Consider the following 13,542-nt stretch of genomic DNA (forward strand, 5'->3'; position numbering starts at 1 on the left):
CTTTTCCTCTGCCACCTCTTCTTCCCCTCTTCTCTCCACATCTCTGCCACTCCAAAATATCCAACTACTAAAGTAGAAGGAGATTACTAGGAGCAAAATCAGCTCTGCATCATCAACTCCACTAGAATCTCCACTGAACTCCTGATGTGGGCTGCATGAGTACAGGCTGCCCTGCTGAGAATAATTTGTGTGTACTTGGCAATGCAGACTCCTGGGAGGACAAGTTTGGAACACAAGACATTACACCTTTATGGTATCTTGCAGCATCCTGAGTCAGGGAAGGACTCCTTGTGGGGAGGCTGTGTTGAAGCTCTCAGAGCCCTTCAGACATTTTTTTGCTTTCTGGCCACAGAATAGAAAAGGCATAAACCAACTATGACTCACAAGTTTTGGCTGAAGGGAGACCGCTAGAAAAAGAGGAAGTAGGGGCTGGGAAGGTGGCTCAGTGGTAGAGGGCTTGCCTTGCATGCATGAGGCCCTGGGTTCGATACCTCAGCACCACATAGGCAAAAAGAAAAAAGCCAGAAATGGCGCTGTGGCTCAAGTGGTAGAGCACTAGCCTTGAGCTGAAGAGCTGAGGGACAGCGCCCAAGCCCAGAGTTCAGGTCCCACGATGGACCCATCCCCCCCAAAAAAAAGAAAAAGAGGAAGTAGCTCAGTCTTGGAACTTTCCTGTCTTCTATCTCCCACACCCCAAGTTCCTTTTTGACAGATAATGGCATCCATTCCACAAGATCTACCTCAATCAGCTGATGATCAAGGTGGAGCATATTTGTAGATAGATGTAGGCTACAAAAGTTCTTTGAGCTTAGTGTAACAGTTATTGTTGTTGCTATTACTATTATTTTGTTAAAATTTCCCTTTAATTTAATCCATGTCTCTGAGAGAGGAGACAGCTGAATCAGGATAATTTTTGTGGACTGAGTACCTGGACTGCAGTCAAAACTGATCTTGCTTCATTCTTAATTGGTACCCTGGGGCTGAGTAGCAATAAGAAGGGAAGGAAACCCTGAATGTACCAGCCAGGCCAGATTGTGACATATGCTGAGGTCCCAGTGTCTCTTATCCTCTGCCTTCATTCTGTGCAAACTACATAAAATTAGCCTGATTGGATGAGCATCTATCTCAGAGTTAATCTTTATCAAATCATATCCCTGTAACCTTAGTACACCCTTTTTATTCATGCTAGCCTAGGAATAGATACCCTACTCCCTTATAACTCTACAAATTTGTATTCTCAGCTTCCAGGGACTTAGTGTGTGTGTGTGTGTGTGTGTGTGTGTGTGTGTGTGTGTGTGTGTGTGTGTGTGTGTGTGTGTGTGTGCATTCACTAATTCTGGGGCCTGAATTCAGGGTCTGGGCACTGTCCCTGAGTTTATTTTGCTCAAGGCTACCACTCTATCACTTGATCCACAGCTCTTGTTTCCAGCTTTTTTTGGTGATTAAATAGGAGACAAGCATCTCAGGGACTTTCCTGTCCAGGTTAGCTTCAAACCTTGATCCTTAGATCTCAACCTTCTGAGTAGCTATGATTACAGGTGTGAGCCACTGGCACCCAACTCCAGGGGCTTTAAAAAAATCCTCACCTATTTGTGACTTTGTATATACTCAAAAATATTTTTCTTGTATCCACGTTTTATTTTCCCAGGTAGATAGCATGTTTCTTGAAGCACACTCTGCATCATCAATTCCACTAGAATCTCTTCAGAGCTCTGAACACAGTAAGAGCTCAATGAATGAGTGTTAACTTATTGCTTATGAACTGAATACTACAGGAAAGGCCTGTGTTAGGTACAACTAACAGACATAATCTTGGAAGGACTGCTTTATGGTATAGATAAAGCAAGAAAAAATGTTTACTCATGCCAGCTAGAAACAAAGATTTAAATATTAAAGAATCAAACATAAAAAGCAAAACTGAACAATTAGTAGTAGAAAATGCAGGATGATATCTTTGCAGCAATTTAAAGTATGGATCTCCACCCAATCAAGAGAATAATTGGGATATTGAACAGAGAAGTAAATTGGGGAAAATATTGGTGAAATATATTAGCATATTCAAAATGAGTATCCAGACTAATTAGGGCAAGAAAGGGTTAAAAGATATGCTAGAGCCAGGCGCTGGTGGCTCACGCCTGTAATCCTAGCTACTCAGGAGGCTGAGATCTGAGGATCGCGGTTCAAAGCCAGCCCGGGCAGGAGAGACCTTGAGACTCCTATCTCCAATAAACCACCAGAAAACCGGAAGTGGCGCTGTAGCTCAAGTGGTAGAGCGCTCGTCTTGAGCTGAAGAGCTGAGGGACAGCGCCCAGGCCCAGAGTTCAAGCCCCACGACCGACAAAAAAAAAAAAGATATGCTAGAGAAATACTGTTCAAATAGTCAACTTACAGAAGGGGAAGCCCAGATAAATAGGTAATAGTCACCAAAAGAACTCATTATAAACCAGGAAAGATATAGTTTTGGGGTTTTGTTTTTAAGGTTTTTTTTTTTTTTTTTTTTTTTTTTTACCCAGTCTTGTGGCTTAAACTCAGGGCCTGGGCGTTGTCCTTGAGCCTCTTTGTGATCAAGGCCACAGCACCATTTCTGGATTTTTCTCAGTAGTTTATTGGAGATAAGGGTCTCACAAACTTTTTTTTTTTTTAATTTAATTTAATTTTATTTGTGAACATACTGTACAGAGGAGTTACAGTTACATGGGCAGGATAATGCGTACATTTCTTACCAAGCATTGCAGCCTCCTCCTTTGTTTACCCTTCACATCCCTTCCCAGCCTCCCCCCTCCCCCCCTAATCCCAATCCTTCTCCTTCCTCCCCCCCCAGCCCCCCCCCCCCCACCAACGTTGTAAAGTTCGTTTTGGACATGACAACTTGTACTTCTCATTGTTGCAACAGGTCCACCTGTATCCTTAAACAACTGGTTTTTCCCCATCTCCTCCACAAGTTATACTGACATTAAATATAGTGAAAGCAAGGGTTATACTGTGGGGGAGGGACATACAAAGCAACAAAGAGATAATCTTATAAATGTGTTAGAAACACATGCATGAAAGAAAAAAACATTAAAATACACATCTAAGGGTTCATTTTCCTGACATCACATTATCTGACCTTTTCCGCTTGACTCATACATATACTAGATATTACAAATAAGGGAAACCATGGGACCTACGTTTCTTTGGGCCTGGCTTACTTCACTTAATATAATTTTTTCCAAGTTTTTCCATTTCCTAACAAATGGGGAAATGTCATTCTTTCTGATGGAGGCATAGAATTCCATTGTGTATATATACCACATTTCTTGATCCATTCATCTACTGAGGGGCATCTGGGTTGGTTCCATATCTTAGCTATGGTAAATAATGCTGCAATAAACATAGTTGTGCTGGTAGCTTTAGTGTGGTCTTGTTTGTAAACATTAGGGTAAATGCCCAAAAGTGGGATTGCTGGATCATAGGGGAGCTCTATGTGGAGTCTTTTGAGGAACCTCCATACTGCTTTCCAAAGTGGTTGAACAAGTTTACATTCCCACCAACAATGAAGTAAGGTTCCTTTCTGTCCACATCCCCTCCAGCATCTGTTGTTGTTAGAGTTCTTGATTTTTGCCGTTCTAACTGGAGTGAGGTGATATCTCAATGTTGTTTTGATTTGCATTTCTTTTATGGCTAGGGATTTTGAACATTTCTTCATGTGTCTATTGGCCATCCTTCTTTCTTCTTCAGAGAAGTTTCTCTTTAAGTCTTTCGCCCACTTATTTATTGGGCAGTTGTTTCTTTGAGGATTTGTTGTTGGGGGGTTTAATTTTTTGAGTCCCAAGTATATTTTAGATATGAGACCCTTGTCCGTTGTATGGCTAGTAAAGATCTTCTCCCAATCCGTGGGCTTTCTATTGATCTTGCTAGCTATGTCATTTGCCCTGCAGAGGGTCTCACAAACTTTTTATGCCTAGGCTGGCTTCAAATTGCAATCCTCAGATTTCAGTCTCATGAGTAGCTAGGATTACAGGTGTGGGCCACCAGTGCCTGGCCAGATGCAGTTTTGTACACATTAGAGTGGCAAAACATTTCAAAAGAATTAACAATGTAGTGAGACTGACCCTACATATGGCGTTATGTAAGTAGATATAGCCGTTTTTGGAGCAGTTTTGATTTAAGGAATTCGAATTTTTATGTGCCCTTTGACAGAGAAATTCTACTTCTAAGTATATATCCACCAAGAACTACACTCACAGATACAAAAAGTGGCTTGCATGAAGGCATTTGTTGTAATATTGTAGTAGGGAATAATTGGAAATAACCTAACTCTCCATCAATAAGAAAATGAATAAACAAATAGCCACACATGCAATTTATGGTAAAATTAACCACTAGATTCATAGATCTCAATTGAATTCTTTCTCAATAATGATCATATTATATGAATTTTTTTGGGGGGGGGGTCCGGTCATGGGGCCTGAACTCTGTCTGGGCCTGGGTGCTGTCCCTCAGCTCAAGGCTAGCGCTCTACCACTTGAGCCACAGCACCACTTCCGGCTTTTTTCTTTTTGCTTATGTGGTGCTGAGGAATCGAACCCAGGGCCTCATGAATACAAGGCAAGTGCTCTACCACTGAGCCACCTTCCCAGCCCCAAATATGAAATTTTTTAAAAAGATGTAAGTCAAATATACAAGAGTGTTCATCAAGCTGGGTCCCAGTAGCTCATGCCTGTAATCCTAGCTACTTAGGAGTATGAGACCTAGAAGACTATGTTTCAAAGCCATCCCAGACAGAAAAGTCCACAAAACTCTATTAACCATCAAAATGTCAGATGGGAGGTATGACTCAGGTGGTAGAGGCCCAGCCAAGCAAGCAATTGAGTGCAAAGTTTTCAATTCAAACACTGGTACTGGCATACACACAAAAAATGTTCATCAGAAAAGGAAATGAGAATTGGAGCCAGTGTCACGAATTGGCACTGACTTTAGTTTTAATGATACTAAACAAAATGGAGGCCTAGTAGTACTAGGCCATAAAGCCACTAAGCTGTCTGTCTGAGGGGAAAGGGACATGATCTTGTAGTGACAATTTGTATGTATTTGTGCACAAATGACCTTGCCTTCATCTTTGTCTTCACTTCCTCCCAACTCCCAAGCTGCAGGGCCTTCAGTCCTCATGGCTCATTCCTCTACATCTGTTATCTGTCTGTCTGTTTACAGACAATTGGCATTTATTGATTTTTTTTAATTGTATAGAGACTTTACAAGACTGCCTGCCCAGAAACACAAATGGCATTGGGAGTGCCAGCCCACTCCAGATACTCTTTTGTCCAATGTCCTTGGCTGAATGAAGGAGGGAAAGAAGGAGACTAGTGCCAGGTGATAAGGGAGTGCTTGCTGTCAGTTATATGTCCCATAGTTCACTTTCTCAGCTTCTGTTATCAACTCCCCTTCTCCTCCTCACACTGGACTTCTTCCTAAATAGGCACTAAGGATGGGAGGGGAGAAAGGAAGCAAAAAAGGTATTATCAAGTTATGTGCTTTCAGCCATGCCAAGAACTCTCCAGCCTGGAGAAGTAACTAGTATAACAATTCCCTAATTTATAGTTGAGAAAACTGATCCTCAATGAGCATAGGAAACTCCCTCAAGGTCTCCTGGACAGTAGCTGAGATTTGGATTTGTCGAGCTCCAGATACATTGCCGTAAGCCATAGAGCATAACCTGCTTATGTTCTTGGTCCTGCTATCAGCCTGTGTGACTATTAATGCAGAAATCTTCCTGGGCCTCATTTTCCTCTGTCATCCTTCTGCAATGACGATCTTTGCCCTGCCAAACTGCTGGGACTGCAGTGACGACCAAATTTGCTAGGAGTTATGAAATAATAAAGAGCCAGCCTCTGGGTAGGAATGAGGAAAATAAAACCTTGGTCTCTAAAGTTGGTTGCCTAGGCTGCAGTCATAGCAGTATCCTTCCCTAGTTCTGTGACCTTGGAGGAGTTTTTTCAGGTGTCAACTCCTTAAGATAGTGGCCTCAAATTTATCATCCAGTTCTATAGGTATTTGCTCATTCTCCCTACCCCCTGTACTCACTGTGCTCTCAGATCCCTAGGATCTTCCTCTTTTGAGACAGAGTATCTTTATGTAGCCAAGGCTGGTTTTGAACTCAACTTTCCAAATGCTGGGATTATGGGTTTGAGTCACCATACCTGGCTATTTCCCTTCTTGTGTCAGGCCATTTGCTGTTAGAATCCCATTTAATCTTTGGTTAATGTTCACATTAGCTGAATCTGAACTGGTTTGGAATGAACAAGGAATGTTCTGACAGGTTCCATGGTTCCTACTGTCCCCTTACTGTCCTGTACCATCACAGTGTTCATCTTGGGTATTACCCTCCTCTTTACCTCCTTAATTGTGGTGGTGATGGGGAAGAAGCCATGCCTAGACCCAATCTCTTTGAAGCCCAGTATAGTCCCACTCTCACTGCCCTGTATGAAAAAAAAATGAGTGCCATTGTTTTCATTCACTGTCACCTGAGGATATAGGGGATATGGAAAAACTCTGAATTAAGGCTTGGGCTATAAAGCAGCTTATGATAACAAAGACCTGCTAGACATTTTCAGTCCAACTATTATGCTTCCAAACAAATCTTGAATCATGAAATATCATTTCATTAGCTATCATTCATAAAATACTATGTTGGCATTAAGACAGGAACTATTAGGCAGAAGAGAAGTTTACAGGATAGTGGGTAAGACAGATGTATCCTTTAGTAATACAACATTTTGTGTATTTGACCAATGCCTTCAGAAATTTATCTCAAAATTTTCCATGAGACATGCAGGGCAATATCATCTTCATTTTACAGATGAGTAAACTAAGATACTTAAGTACACATGAGACCACGTACCTATAAAAGTAAGAGAATAAGAAGTGGAGCATGGTGGTTCATGCTTGTAATTGTAGCTACTTGGAGGATAGAGACTGGAGGACCATGGTTTGAGTCCAGTCTAGGCATTAAAAAATTCTTGAGACTCCATCTTGACCAATTACTGGGCACAGTAGCATGTGTTTGTCATCGCAAGCTATGGGAGAAGCATAAAGAGGAAGACTGCAGTCCAGCTGGCTGGGCATAAAGTGACACCCTGTCTGGAAAGTAACCAATTCAAAAAGGAACTGGTAGAGTGGCTCAAATGGCAGCATGCCTGCCTAGCAAGTATGAGGCCTAAGTTTTAATCCCCAGTACTATTTTTTAAAATAGTAAGAAGAGTATAAAACAGTTGCCAAGATGTCTAACATGGGGTGTACAGGTTCAAAACACACACAGTGGCAAGCCACTTAGAGAGAAGCACTGTAGGAAGATTTTGCTTTCCTGTTTAGCTAACATTCTTGGGGGAACTGAAGGTCACCAAGACTGTAATTTCATGCAAAGGAGTCAAAGCTTAAGGAACTGATGGAGACTAAGGTCAATCTACAGGTAGCCCACTGGCTGAAAAAATGGAGAGGTTCCTGCAAGCTAAGGAGAATCTAGAGGAAATGAGACTTCTTCTGGGTGACCCTACTGAGCCTGCCTTAGGAAGATCCACAATGCAAGCCCAAGAGGCTGCCCACAAAGCTATGCTCACAGCATCTTGAATGAGCAGAGCTGCAGAGCAGCTGAGTGTCTTCTTAGCATCTGTCTTCACTGTAGGTGTTCTCAGAGCCCCAGGAAATTTGCAGGTCACCCAACCCCCAATATTCTGGGGTTCTTTTAAAAGCAGAGCTGGAGGGCACATCTGCCAAGCTCCTTCACTAACAAGCGATCACTTATCTGGAAGCCCTGCTCTTCCCTTCTGCTGTAATAATTGAGCACAGAACTATGTGCCTGTGAGAACATGCATATATGTCTATGCAGGGGAAGCTGGGGCAGCAGCTGTATTGCCTGGGGAGAAGAGAGAATTCTGCTGCTTTCTTCTCCAAATACTTACTTTTGCTATACTCCTTTCCTTTCCTGGTCACTTTAAGATTCCAGATAGGGACTTACTACTCTTTGTCTTAAAGTCATACTGTCCCATATCTCTCTTTTAGGGTAAATTACTGGGATTTTCTATATGGTGGATGAAGCCTCCAGGCAGTGAAAACTATCTGAATAAAGAACTAAGGAGGTGGAAGGCACAATATGCACGTTTTTTTTACATGTAAGTATGCTATGCAAGAAATATGAATGGAATGGTGGTTAGACGTGTAGGACCTAGAGGCATATTATTTAGGTTTAAAACTTTGTCCCACGTCCTACAACCTTTTCAGTGATTCAGCTACCTTGTCTATAAAACAGGGATTACAGATTCAACACATAATTATCAAGTGATTAGAACAGGGTTGAGCATTTATCAAGCACCTGATAACTATTACTTATAGTTATACTCTGCCTTTTAGGAGATAAGATCAGTAGGATTTGTTTGCAACTTCCAAGCTGCCAGGGGCTCCTATTAGATGCCTGCCTCTGCTGAGGGGCTATGGCACTTCCTAAAGGTTTCTGTTCATGATCACGTATCAGCATCAGCCATAAAGACCTCTAAGAAGTACCTCCTATGCCGGCTTCAATGCTGTGATTCTTTGAGGCTCAGTGGTCTTCTACACACAGAGGACAGAATGGTCTAGACTGAGGGAAGAGTTAAATACCATCAACCTCAGAGTCAAGAATAGCAGGAAATACCAGAGGGTTCTGGGAAAACAGTCATGGTTTGCAGGAGCTGAGAGAAGGAACTCCATGCCCCCAACAAGAACAGGCTCTTCACCAGTGCAGCTTACCAAAGACATTCCCTTAGGAAGTTCACTAGCCTGAGGCCAAGTAAGTATAGGCGAGTGTAAAATCAATGAAAACACCAGATCAGAGGAAAGAGGAAATAGTTGAGTGATTCAGGCTAACTTTGAAGAAACATTAAAAATAACTGAGCTTTTAATACATATCTTACTTTCTCTGTGGTAGTGATGGGGATTGAGGAGAGCTACAACTGGACAAGTTACAAGAAATCTTTACTTTGCCTGCTTCAGTAAGAGGTATATGTGTGTGAATTACTGTCTAGCATGGTCACTTATTACCATAGATCAAGGATCCCTTTTATCACTAGAATTTTCTTTGTAGTAATCCCCCCTTACCCCCACATAGAAGATCTCTGCCTGCAGTGGTTGTACCTTCTCCTCTTTGCAGAAGGAAATTTGCAACACTTTGGTTCCCTGTACATTGAAACTATGAGTAAATTAGATCCTGAAAATGGAGGAAGCAACATATTCCTGGACCATTCCAACCACAGGACTCAGCCCAGAGGAATCCAGGAGGAGGAACTGAGAAAATGTGTTTAAAAAGAGACACCTAACTCACCTTGCAGAAGATACTAGCCATCAGGAAGCAAGGAGGGTAGTAATCAAGACAAGGTGCCTGACAAGCCAAGCCTGCTCTCTTGTATCAGAATATGGGGGCGGGGAGAAAGGGAAGTACAGAAAAAGAAATAGTACTTATTAGTCCCTTATTATTATATGTCATCCCATGGCTTCCCTATACTAATGATAATGGCTGCTTTTTTAGTGAACAAAGACATTGTATATGTGGTCTCATTTAACTTTTATAGCTACGTTTTGAGTTTCATATTACTATATCAACTTTTCATTAGACACAAAGACTCAGAAAAGCTAAGTAACTTACCCAGAATTGTGTAACTGGTGCAGATTTGAGATTTGAGTCTAGTTCTGACTTTGAAGCTTGTACTCACTGCACTACACTGTAATTCCTCAGCATATGCCTCAGAATGTTTTTCAGGAGAAGCTAAAAGAAAGAAAATGTCTTGAGTTTCATGCAATCCCGTTTGTTCAACCTTTCTTTGCTTTGTTGTGTTTCTGGGTTTTTATTAAGAAAATTTCTGCCTGTGCCAAGGAGCCCCCTAGAGTTTCTCCTATTCCTTCCTATAATGTTTTCAGAGTGTGTGCTTTTACTTCAAGGTCTTTGATCCATTAGGAGTTGATTATGGTGCAGGGTGATATAATGATCTATCTTAGTTTTCTACAGGTGTTTAACCAATTTTGTTAGCACCATTTACTGAAGAGGCTGTCTTTCTTCAATTCAAGCTACCAGCACAACTATAGCTAAGATATGGAACCAACCCAGATGCCCCTCAGTAGATGAATGGATCAAGATACACACACACACACACACACACACACACACACACACACACACACACACACACACACACACACACAATGGAATTCTATGCTTCCATCAGAAAGAATGACACTGCCCCATTTGTTAGGAAATGGAAAGACTTGGAAAAAATTATATTAAGTGAGGTAAGCCAGGCACAAAGAAACTTAGGTCCCATGGTTTCCCTTATCTGTAATAACGAGTATATGTCTAGGACAAGTGGAAAAGTCTAAAGATATGTACATATGACCATATAAGATGATGCTAAATGAAATGAACACCAAGATAGGGACACAAGAGGTTTTATCTTTGTTGTTGTTTTTTTAATGTACTTATAATGTACTATGTGATTTTTTTTGTTTCTTTTGCATGTTCTTCCTCCATGGTATAACCTGTTTTCACTGTATTTGATTCCAGTGCCCTGCATCTTGTATATACACTTTTGGGAAGGAGAAGGAAAACAACAAAATGCTTAAATAAGGATACAGATTGACCCATTGTAACAATGAGCTGTACAAGACACTACCTTGAAAACAAACTTTACAACTTGGGGTGGAGTGTGGAGTTGGGGAGGTGAGGAGGGAAGGTATGGTAGGGGAAAAACAAAGGAGGGGGTAACAATGCTCGATAGGAAATGTACTCACTGCCTTGTTCATGTGACTGTAAGCCCTTTGTACGTTATCTTTACACCAATAAAAATATATATTAAAATGTCGATTCTATTGGTCATAGTTGGATAGGATAAATAAAGCAAACGACACCCAAATCTCAGTATTTTAATAAATCAACAATGATTTTGGGTCCAGAATACAGTCCAGTGCTGCTTGAAAAGGATGGGAGAACTAGTGAGCTCTAATCTACTCAGTCATTCAGGAACTCACACCCATTTCACAATGTGGTTAGGTTATCTTTTCTGCCATCTTTTATGGCCCTTTAGTGGGTCCTCTGCATTCTTTGCAAGAGGTAGAGGAAGAGAAGATAGAGGAGGCATACCAACTCTTAACTTCTTCAGTCTGGAGAGGACTGAAACACCACCATTCACATTCTGATGGTACGGTCCAATCATCTTATTGTGGTAGAATCTGGAAAATGTACGTTAGTGGTAAGTCCTGTACAAAGACAATGTGAATTTCCATGAGCATTTTTATAGGCTCTGCTTCACTGACCTCAGATCATCAGCTCTTCTGAGCATGAATGAGTCCTCTTGCCTCTCTGAGCCTCCATTTCTTCATCTATAGAATGAAGATTACAGTAGCATCTACATGTGAAATACTTAATGCAGAGTGTGGCATACAGTTAGTACTTGATAAATGGCATCAAACTGCAAATTCTATTTTCATTATCTTTTAAAGATGATAATGCACACTGGCACAGTAGATACTTTTCAAAAACTCTGATTAACCCAGCTATCTTAATCTGTTTTATGTTGACATAACAGCATCCTAAATTTGAGTAATTTTTGCTGGCACACAGTTCTGGAGGCTTGGAAATCCAGGAACATGACACGGGTGAGGTTTAAATGCTGCTCCAATTAATTATGGAAAGTGGAAGGGCAAATGGGCATGCCTGAAACAGACAAGGCACAACTTGTGCCTATAAAAATGGCATTAATCCCTCTTAACTACCTAATCACTTTTTAAAGGTTCCCCTCACTTTTCAACAGCATTACACTGAGACCCAAATTTCAGTAGAATTTGGAGGAAACAAACCATATTCAAACTGAGACATAAACCTTTTCCAAAGGTATTGCTTGCAGAACTCCTGCCTTTGAAAGATCTGGAAAGGCTTTTTTTTTTTTTTTTTTGGTGCTGATTCTGGGGCTTGAACTCATGATCTGTGTGCTGTCCCTGAGCTTTATTTCTTCTTTTTTTTTTTTTTTTCTGCTCAAAGCTAGTGTGATACCACTTGAGCCATAGCTCCACTTTTGACTGTTTGGTAGTTAATTGGAGATAAGGGTCTCATGGACTTTCCTACCCAGGCTGGCTTTAAACCATGATTTTCAGATCTCCTGAGTAGCTAGGATTATAGGTATGAGCCACTAGCCCTGGTTGAAAACTGCTATTTTTAATATCTCACAACCGTTGGTGTTGGTGGGAAGCATAACTATCCAAAAGTGATGATCTGGATTGTACACTCCTTTTTACTTGACACCTTTCCCCAGTGGAACTGACATTCTCTGAAACATGCTTTGGGAAGCTCTACTCTCCTTCCAGTGAGGAACTCTAATAACATATGTCAGTGATTTGGAAATATTTTCATTGAATTTTAATGGCCCTTTTCTATTCATTATCTTCTGTTTATAGGGAAAAGTGGATAGATTTTTTAAATGCAGACTGTATCAGCTAGGTGCTGGCCAAGAGACATTGTGTCCTTGGAGTTAGGGCTTTTTAGGAGAAGGAGCAGAAACTCACTCAGTAGCTATGGTGGCTGGGGGCTAAACAGCAGAATGGAAGCCCAGACAGACCAAGTCATGCCCTGAACTCTAACCTCTCACATTAAAGCTGAGAGGATTAAATCTCAAGAAACCTAAGCATAATTCCATGGATCCTATGCCTCTCCTATGTGGAGGATATACTCTGATTATTTAATAAAGACAAGCCATGCCAAGGTGCTGTGCTGGCCTTGGGTCTTATGCAGAGGATGCCTGAATTTTTTACATCCTCTATATTTGGGGTATCTCTAGTACAACTATTCATCCTACTGCCACAGATTCCAATGGAGGAAGGTTGTGAATCTGATATTAAGCAACCTATAATAGACACTGCCCTAGCTGATTCAAAAGTACCCACTGTATTTCAGATCATTTGTTCCCTGCTAGCCCCTTCTCAAGACTCCAGATCTTCCTTGGTCTCATTCTGTTTCCCCTTTTTTTCTGGCCGGCTCAGAAGGAACCCCTCTCCTGACACCTGAAAGCACCAATGTCTGGGAGTAGCATTAATTCTAGTCTTACTGATGTAAGCTGTCACCTGCTCATCAAGCCATTCTAAATGAAAGTGGAATCCTAATTAACTTTAAACAAATGTAGTCTCTAGGCAAACTATCCTGTTCTCACAACACTCATTTCAAATAGTTGTTCCTAAGATCCTGCCACTTAAACTTTGTTCCTCTTCTACCCAGCCCATGTCCCCTCTTCTCTACCCTTGTAATTATCTTAGAGAAGACAGTCCTGCATCAGTGAATGCACACATTTAAGACCTAAGGGACCTCATGGTTGGGCTTCATGCCCACTTCAGCCAGCATATCTTCCCCCTCTCTCCCTGAGTCTTCCTTTGGCATCTCAATATTTGCTCCCAGGTGGGAGGGAGAGAAAAGAAGGCCTCACACATTGGGAAAGGCTAAAATAAACTCCTTAGAACAAAAGCTGTATCTTACACCTCTCCTTTTTTTTCTTTTGT

The 13,542-nt window shown here is 41.3% G+C and overlaps 1 protein-coding gene across 2 annotated transcripts in view; it reads left to right on the top strand.

Moving 5' to 3' along the window:
• Positions 1–13,542, top strand: part of Plp1 (proteolipid protein 1) — a 114,983-nt gene that overhangs the window by 67,195 nt on the left and 34,246 nt on the right. The window contains exons 3-4 of one of the 2 annotated variants that reach the window (XM_042688197.1): positions 8,038–8,147; positions 8,939–9,009. The gene's annotated coding sequence lies outside the window, so the exon portion shown is untranslated. Of the gene's footprint in view, positions 1–8,037; positions 8,148–8,938; positions 9,010–11,120; positions 11,199–13,542 lie in introns of those variants that run through there. The other variant, XM_042688198.1, reaches the window with a different exon arrangement.

Source organism: Dipodomys spectabilis, unplaced genomic scaffold (assembly GCF_019054845.1).
Source record: "Dipodomys spectabilis isolate Male_0828 unplaced genomic scaffold, ASM1905484v1 ptg000113l, whole genome shotgun sequence".
NCBI classification, from domain to species: domain Eukaryota; kingdom Metazoa; phylum Chordata; class Mammalia; order Rodentia; family Heteromyidae; genus Dipodomys; species Dipodomys spectabilis.